The 10,008-nt window shown below is 31.9% G+C and overlaps 2 long non-coding RNA genes across 3 annotated transcripts; one reads left to right on the forward strand and one right to left on the reverse strand.

Moving 5' to 3' along the window:
- Positions 1-1,927: 1,927 nt before the first annotated feature.
- Positions 1,928-2,318, reverse strand: LOC125385381. The gene is made up of 2 exons (XR_007224558.1): positions 2,181-2,318; positions 1,928-2,106 (listed from the first exon to the last, which is right to left on the reverse strand). It is a non-coding gene; the product is annotated as an uncharacterized LOC125385381 (long non-coding RNA).
- On the forward strand, positions 2,102-3,808 carry LOC125385380. 2 transcript variants are annotated; one of them, XR_007224557.1, is made up of 3 exons: positions 2,102-3,266; positions 3,486-3,537; positions 3,608-3,808. It is a non-coding gene; the product is annotated as an uncharacterized LOC125385380 (long non-coding RNA). The 2 variants fall into 2 exon arrangements; XR_007224556.1 differs by having other exon boundaries at positions 3,486-3,533.
- The last annotated feature ends 6,200 nt before the right edge of the window (positions 3,809-10,008 follow it).

The raw sequence follows: 10,008 nt of genomic DNA on the forward strand, positions 1-10,008 counted from the left end.
AGGATTAAGGAGATGGGCGTTTAATGGATTTTCATTAGAATTAGCCATTGTTGTGATACAACGGAGAGTTTATTAGCACAGGCTTATTAACAAGATTAAGCACTCGTAGCACTAGTGTTAATGACCTTAGGTTCGAAACGAATCCGCGGTCACGGGATGATAAACGTATGTTATCGCACAGTTCAAGTCTAACTCTTTGTTAACTAGACGTGAGGTATTCACTGGTTGTAAGATAGTACTGTCACTCGTCAATGAGTTCACACGAAGGAATGACTCTCCGTCTCGACGATGTCGTCGAGGAAAAACTATATGGGGTGGGTCTAAGGATATGAGATCCTCGGATTCGTCAAAGAAGGTTTTCGTTCCAAAAGTGAGGGAAATTAGCGCTGTTGCTAATTGGTCGATCTCCATATCGGCGTTTTGAAAGAGATGCTGGCCGCCCTTAAGGGGGGGGGTTGTTGACGGGGCATCGTTCGTGGGAGATAGGCTTCTCCTATCTTCCCTTAATTGCGACAAGGACTGTTTTTCTAAATAAAGAACTTTGCTTGACTAAATCTTAAAATTTATTGCGGGTCCTCACGTTAGCTAAACATACTGCGGAGGTATATCGACATCTGGAAATCGTCTTACTCGAAGGATAGGATCTGCGTGTGGCGAGCCACGGAACAGAAACCTTTGAAATATTTACTGCCATATGTCCTTACGGCCACTTCTTTAAAGGAGAGGTATAGAGTTACTCTGTGCCTTTGTTAGATAAAACGTTCATCCCTTGACCGCGGCTACGTTCGGCGACCGATTGTCGCCCCGAGCCCAAGCTCATGATCACAAATCTCGAACAATCGGAGCAACATTTGTTTATGCTAAGTTACAGAGTTACGGTATTCCCGCGAATCCAAGGAGGAGTTCCGGTGTTCTTTCATCTCCGACATATATATATATATATATATATATATATGTACACATTATTACATTTTTGGTAATTATGGTAATTATAGTAATACTAGTACATATATATATATATACACAATATATCAGTTAAAGAATATAAATATATATATATATATACGCCCGACTTTGTATGTTTGCTCTTTGTTTGGACAAGATTTTCTTTAACTGATTAAATAGGATCAAAAAGCAAAAAGAGATATAATCGGTTATCGATTGAATTAAAACCAGTCAAAACTTCCGATATTTCCTACCTTTTCAGCAAAATTAAAATGCGTGAGAGAATTTTAATAGCAAACTTTTTTAACTACTGTGGTGTCATACACAATTGTGTTAATAATTTATTTTTCCACCATTCGTTCTTTGCAGCTTATATTCTTTCCAATGCGTTCCATATTTGGTACCTTTGTGTCATCATTTTGATCAACATTCTGAATGTTTGTCCTCAGATAGCGTAATGTAATAGTGAAAAACTAGTACACAGGTGATTCGATTGAATATAAAGATATTTTTCGCGTTATTGTATTTATTATAGCATTTACATGCTATTTAATACACTTGTATTTTTATGCATATTCACTTTCTTATGAACAGAACTAAAAACACGTTCAACCACTAAATATTATAAAGAGTATTATATTTAAGATATTCTGTACATCTTTTGCATTATATATGCTACATGAATGTTTGGATCTTTATGATTTAGGAGAGAGTTATGCAATATCGTTTGTCTTGGGATTTTTTTCTATACCTTGAACTAGAACAGATAAAAATCAAACATTCGAAGAAATATCTGTAATACAGGTAGAACGTACTAAAAGGAGGGAAGTTAAGTTATGAAATGCAATAATAAGAATTGAAAATTTGCAAGATCAAAAATGTTGTAATTAGTAGTAAATGAAAAATTATTGTCCAGTATTGACCAGTTATTTAATTAGTAGATGTCGATATGAATGATTAATAATGTTAAAAATACAAGATATTTAGATGTTAGAATACACACTTTTATTCAAATTTTATTTTTACAATCACAAGTAACGTAATTAATATTTTTTTGGTTTCTGCATTTGTCGTGTGCCTAAACTTCACATTTGTCGTTTTTGGAACATTGGAGCAGCCTCAAAGCCGTATTCTCGCTCTCCTATGTCACTTTCCTTCTTTCTGCGCGAAGAAGTAGAGGAGAGATTAAATGAACATCTTCTAATTAGCTCCAGTTTCTATCAGATTGAACTTACAAATAAAAGAAATTTGATTTTGGCGGTTGATTGATTGATACTGGACGACAATTTGGTGGTCGATATTGGACGACATACACGACAAAACATACATGTTATAAAATTATAACATGTATAATGTACAAAGGAGATCGCAAAACTGGGACTCGTAATTACACTTAATAAACTAGATATAGTATACATAACAGAAAAAAATCATTTACTTGTATGAGAAATAAAATATCAGCTCTAGAAAATAACTTTTAACACTCAGAATACCAGCGTCTAATTTAGACAATATATACGTTACCGTGTAAAGTGTAAATGACGCGTCCTTTTATTGTTGTCTAATTAGACATGCAGACTGATGTTGCTCGTTGATCGATGTAACACTTACATATTTGCTATATGTATGAATATACATGTGCGTTAGATAAGGACACAGTAGGCCTGTAGGCGTTCTCTTTCTATTCCTATGTCGCTTTCTTAGCTCGCTCACGCGCTCTATCTTCATATCTCTATGTATGTTACACAGAATTGTTATATTCATTTGTTTATTCAAATAAAAGTGGTAATATTTGGTGAAAAAAAACCAGAACTAATTTTGGTCGATTGTCTGTAGCACTCGCTACTGCACGACTCTCGTCTTGCTAATTAGAAAATAAACAGAAATATTCTCACGAAGTTTGTCCGAAGTCGGTCCAATTCGCGAACAAAGGACGGTGATGAAACACGCGGCCAACGTCAACGGAGATCCTCCTTTGTCTCGAGCAAGGTAATTACTTCATCGCCTCCCGTATTTCGTATGCCAGCCGTTATGTAAATTAAAATTTTGCAAGCGTGCACAATTGCCGGGACGCGGCTTGCATTACGCGCTTCACGGTTTGTACGACTTTCAAGGCATTTCAAGGCACGTGCAATCCGTTTTGTCAAAATTGCAAGGACTTTCCATACGCGTGTAGCAACGTGTCTTTGCCGAAGACATCTGCTACTGCGATGCTCTTGTAACCCTTCATAGCGGTGGTCATCTCGCAGTTCCGCCGTGGCTTTTGTATGTGTAGCACGCGTTATTTCTTGTTTCTTCCAATAAAGTATTTTTACATAATGGTAAGTTTTAATATATCATTTTGAAGTCGTTGTAGTGTGATCGTGAGGGTTTGATTTAATTATAAAGTTGTATAGTTTTATATTTTGAGGTTATCTTGTATTCATAATGGCGTGCTATGAATTTTGGTTATATGAATCTCGATCAGTGATTTTTAGTATGCGATCGCTATTTCGGTATTTTAGTTTATTGGGGGTTTTATCTTCTTTTGGTGATTACAGGTTATGTTGAGTCATGGATACAAAAGCGTCCGCGCCTGTGCGAACTGTGTGAGTATGTGTTTTTAGTATTCTATCTCGTTTCGCATGTTGTTTGTTTCCTTAAACTTGTGAATTTGTTTTAGCGCAAGAGAAGGAAGATATGTGAATGGTACGAGATGACGTGATCGACGTGCGTGTGTGAATATGTGCGAAGGAAGATGCTGAAGGGGCGGTTTTCCACCCAAGTAGGCACAGTGGCACCTTCGTTGGCGTCGTGTCCTGATGATCTTTTGACAATTTGGTTTTATTTGACAATATGAGATATATTTTGCTCCTTGTGGATTTATATGTCCATATTTGCTATATATTAAATCGTGTATATTTTATATTACTTTCTTGTTATTAGGTTATTAGTTGTGTAACTCCAGTTACTGATGGAGTTACTATGGAAAGTGGTGAAACGTCTTCACGAAATACAATTTCATTCGTTTTCCTCCCTTGCATTGGCACGCTGTGAGTGGTGTCGACTTCCAGATGAGGTTTGTGCATCTTGATTATTATGCGTTTAATGATAGATACGGAGGTATCTTTGTCAGAGGTTCCCATGCGGACTGTCTCGGTGTGTATCTTGTTATAATTTCTTTTATTTAGTTTATCCTGCTTCTTTCGTGTTTTATTCACTGCATATGGTATTTCAGTGCAAGAAGAAGAGGGATTGTAAAGAATCCGTAAGTGGCCCTAGAAGACGCAGTCATCGTGTGAGGTGTTGTCGGCAGGAACAAAGAGTCGAAGTTGTTGAAGAAGTCGTGTGACATTTGTATTGTTTCTGGTTATATACAACGCTATTTCACATATCTATGTATATATATATTATATTATTATACATTATTATATTAAATCTTCAGTTGGTTTAGTTGAGTGTTCAGTAATGTAATTTTCACAAGGTGGTTTTGTATATTAGATGAGCAGTTGTTCGATATAATAATATGTGTATATATATATATATACATTTCACAATGTAATTTTCCATTATGTAAAATATATATATGCATATGTATATGTGCGTGTATTGTTATTCTCATTGTTTCTCGGATCGTTAATTGGTTGAATATTCCATAATGTGGATTTCGTATATAATTCTCTAGGTTCGTAGAAATGTAATTCTATATATTTATTTCTTTGCGTTTGAATGGTTTAATAACGTATACATATATATATATATTATGAATTTTTCCCAAAGATACGCGTACGCATGTGTATATCTATATATGTGTGTGTCGCAGAGCAATCTTGTATACAATTTTCACTTTTATTAGAATGCTGATGTAGTGTAGTATATTTTATTTCTTTTATATTTTATTAGATTACCAATTATTCAGATTCACGAAGTAGGTCACACACACACACAGATATGCATACACGTGTGTGTATATACATGTGTTTTCGCAGAGAAATCTCATACATTTGAATCGCGGCTTGTTTTATTTATTGGTTCATTTAATTATTTCATTTTATTTGTATTTTATATGTCATTGCTGATTGGTTGTAGTGTTTCTTCTTATTGATTCATTTATTTCATTTTGATTGTCTGTTGTATAATTCTTTTTATTTTGATTGGTTAGTTATTAGTTAATTTATTATTATTGGTCGTGTTTAATTGTCGCACTTACTTTGGTTTAACCACGATATTGTTATAATCGTTTAGTACTATTATATTTTGTATTAAGGTAATTGAGGTTAATTCTTCCATTTGTTTCAGATGGCTGTCATACGTTATGTTTTACGAATATGGGCGTATGGCCTGTCTTTGCATATACACTTCCTTTTACAATAGTTAATTGTTCACAAGGTACTTTTCACTTTCACCGTTTTAATCACTTTATTGAATTAATACATTTTATATTTGAGTAATGTTTAGAAACTACATAGTAATTTCCTTTTCTTTTTAGGTTTCCATTATCCGCATTATTCGACGAGCAGCACTACACTACATACTACTGTACTGTGTTACCTTCTGAAAACGTTTCGTTTATTGTTTATTTCGGTTATGCGCTAATTTTAACTTATTTAAGTGCACTGTTCGCGGAATCCCTTTCACTTCAATCATGACGTTTTGGTTTTCTAAAATTTCTAACACTCTATGCGGTCCCGAATATTGGTCGGAAAATTTTCCTCTTCTGGGTTCCTTTAATAGATATACTAGATCTCCTATTTTGAAATTTTGCGGGTTGATTCGTCTGTCATAGTATTCTTTTGACTTTAATTTGGATTTTATCAGATTTTCTCTTGCCATTTGTTGAACGGTGACGATTTTATCGAACAGGTCTCTGAGATACTCTGCATATGTTGGTTCCATATTCTCCTCGGTTATCATCTCGCCAGTAGGTTCTCTGGCTAAGTGCCCAAAGACTAGTTCGTGTGGGGAGAATTTTATTCCTTCGTGTAAATCTCGAATCGTTAGTATATATCCATTTTCCTTGTGAACTAATAACCTTTGTTGCATTGGGTTCAAGACTACCATGTATCTAATTACTACTTTCTTCCTTTTTTTCATTTTGGTTTTTATTTTGCGCCAAGACGCAAGTTTACTATCACCGAACCAATTATCAAGTTGTTCGCCAATAGCATTCAAAATACGAAGTCTTGTAAATGCCATAGCTATATTAAACCATAAACATTTTGGATATAGTATAGTATGATACCATCTATAGTTTCCAAGAGGAATCATTAGATCAGCATTTTTGCTGGCTACATCAGACACTAGGTATAGTAACCAATGAAGTATTTTTACTCCAATTGTAATCCAATGGCTAGCGTATTTACTCAAGGTTTCATATGCGGCTTCGACTGGTGATTCTCTATTTTCTTCTTTTCGATTTCCTTGAGCCCGTTTAACTTGTGTTTTTCCAGCCTGAATATGTTTAGAATTCTTTTCCTCGGTCACCTCTTTTCCTTCTTTATTTATTTTATTCACAACCTGTTGAGTTATTGGTTCGTGGCGTCACGTGCGGAACACGGGACGTGACAATATAACGTTATACGTTATATCCTAATAGTATATAACGTTATACGATATAGCGTAATGCTATATAACGTTATACGATATAGCGTAATGCTATATAACGTTATACGTTATAGCGTAATGCTATATAACGTTATACGTTATAGCGTAATGCTATATAACGTTATACGTTATACCGTAATGCTATATAGCGTTATACGTTGTAACGGTATACTATATAAGGGTAAACGTTATATCGCAATAGTATATAACGTAATACGTTATGTCGTAATAGTATATAACGTTATCCGTTATAACGTAATACTATATAACGTTATACGTTATATCGTAATAGTATATAGCGTTATACGTTGTCACGGTATACTTCATAAGGGCAAACGTTATATCGCAATAGTATATAACGTAATACGTTATCTCGTAATACTATACAACGTTATTCGTTATATCGTAATACTATAAAACATTATACGTTATATCGTAATAGTATGTAACGTTATACGTTATATCGTAATACAATATAACGTTATTCGTTATATCGTAATACCATACAATGTTATACGTTATAACGTAATACTATACAACGTTATACGTTATATCGTATTACTATACGACGTTATAAGTTATATCGCAATACTATACAACGTTATACGTTATATCGTAATACTGTACAACGTTATACGTTATATCGCAATACTATACAACGTTATAGGTTATATCGTAATAGTATATAGCGTTATACGTTATATCCGATTACTATACAACGTTATACGTTATATCGTAATAGTATATAACGTTATGCATTATATCCTATTACTATACAACGTTATACGTTATATCGTAATAGTATATACCGTTATACGTTATATGGTAATACTATACAACGTTATACGTTATATCCTAATAGTATATAACGTTATACATTATATCCTATTACTATACAACGATATACGTTATATCGTAATACTATACAACGTTATACGTTATATCGTATTACTATACAACGTTATACGTTATATCGTATTACTATACAATGTTATACGTTATATCGCAATACTATACAACGTTATACGTTATATCGTAATAGTATATAACGTTATACGTTATATCCGATTACTATACAACGTTATACGTTATATCGTAATAGTATATAACGTTATACGTTATATCGTATTACTATACAACGTTATACGTTATATCGTAATGGTATATACCGTTATACGTTATATGGTAATACAATATAACGTTATACGTTATATCGTAATACTATACAACGTTATACGTTATATCGTATTACTATACAACGTTATACGTTATATCGTAATAGTATATACCGTTATACGTTATATGGTAATACAATATAACGTTATACCTTATATCGTAATACTATACAACGTTATACGTTATATCGTATTACTATACAACGTTATACATTATATCCTATTACTATACAACATTATACGTTATATCGTATTACTATACAACGTTATACGTTATATCGTAATACTATACAACGTTATACGTTATATCGTAATAGTATATAACGTTATACATTATATCCTATTACTATACAACGTTATACGTTATATCGTAATAGTATATAACGTTATACGTTATATCGTAATACTATACAACGTTATACGTTATATCGCAATACTATACAACGTTATACGTTATATCGTAATAGTATATAACGTTATACGTTATATCCGATTACTATACAACGTTATACGTTATATCGTAATAGTATATAACGTTATACGTTATATCGTATTACTATACAACGTTATACGTTATATCGTAATAGTATATAACGTTGTACGTTATATCGTAATACTATACAACGTTAGACGTTATATCGTAATAGTATATAACGTTATACGTTTTATCGTAATACTATACAACGTTATACGTTGTATAGTAATAGTATATAACGTTATACATTATATCCTATTACTATACAACGTTATACGTTACATCGTAATAGTATATAACGTTATACATTATATCCTATTACTATACAACGTTATACGTTATATCGTAATAGTATATAACGTTATACGTTATATCGTAATACTATACAACGTTATACGTTATATCGTAATAGTATATAACGTTATACGTTATATCGTATTACTATACAACGTTATACGTTATATCGTAATAGTATATAACGTTATACGTTATATGGTAATTCAATATAACGTTATAGCTTATATCGTAATACTATACAACGTTATACGTTATATCGTAATACTATACAACGTTATACGTTGTATCGTAATAGTATATAACGTTATACATTATATCCTATTACTATACAACGTTATACGTTACATCGTAATAGTATATAACGTTATACATTATATCCTATTACTATACAACGTTATACGTTATATCGTAATAGTATATAACGTTATACGTTATATCGCAATACTATACAACGTTATAGGTTATATCGTAATAGTATATAACGTTATACGTTATATCCGATGACTATACAACGTTATACGTTATATCGTAATAGTATATAACGTTATACATTATATCCTATTACTATACAACGTTATACGTTATATCGTAATAGTATATAACGTTATACGTTATATCGTAATACTATACAACGTTATACGTTATATCGCAATACTATACAACGTTATACGTTATATCGTAATAGTACATAACGTTATACGTTATATCGTAATAGTATATAACGTTGTACGTTATATGGTATTTCAATATAACGTTATACCTTATATCGTAATACTATACAACGTTATACGTTATATCGTATTACTATACAACGTTAGACGTCATATCGTAATAGTATATAACGTTATACGTTTTATCGTAATACTATACAACGTTATACGTTATATCGTAATAGTATATAACGTTATACGTTATATTGCAATACTATACAACGTTAGACGTTATATCGTAATAGTATATAACGTTATACGTTTTATCGTAATACTATACAACGTTATACGTTGTATCGTAATAGTATATAACGTTATACGTTACATCGTAATAGTATATAACGTTATACGTTATATGGTAATTCAATATAACGTTATAGCTTATATCGTAATACTATACAACGTTATACGTTATATCGTAATACTATACAACGTTATACGTTGTATCGTAATAGTATATAACGTTATACATTATATCCTATTACTATACAACGTTATACGTTACATCGTAATAGTATATAACGTTATACATTATATCCTATTACTATACAACGTTATACGTTATATCGTAATAGTATATACCGTTATACGTTATATGGTAATACAATATAACGTTATACCTTATATCGTATTACTATACAACGTTATACGTTATATCGTAATACTATACAACGTTATACGTTATATCGTAATAGTATATAACGTTATACATTATATCCTATTACTATACAACGTTATACGTTATATCGTAATAGTATATAACGTTATACGTTATATCGTAATACTATACAACGTTATACGTTATATCGCAATACTATACAAC

Source organism: Bombus terrestris, chromosome 7 (genome assembly GCF_910591885.1).
Source record: "Bombus terrestris chromosome 7, iyBomTerr1.2, whole genome shotgun sequence".
Lineage (NCBI taxonomy): Eukaryota > Metazoa > Arthropoda > Insecta > Hymenoptera > Apidae > Bombus > Bombus terrestris.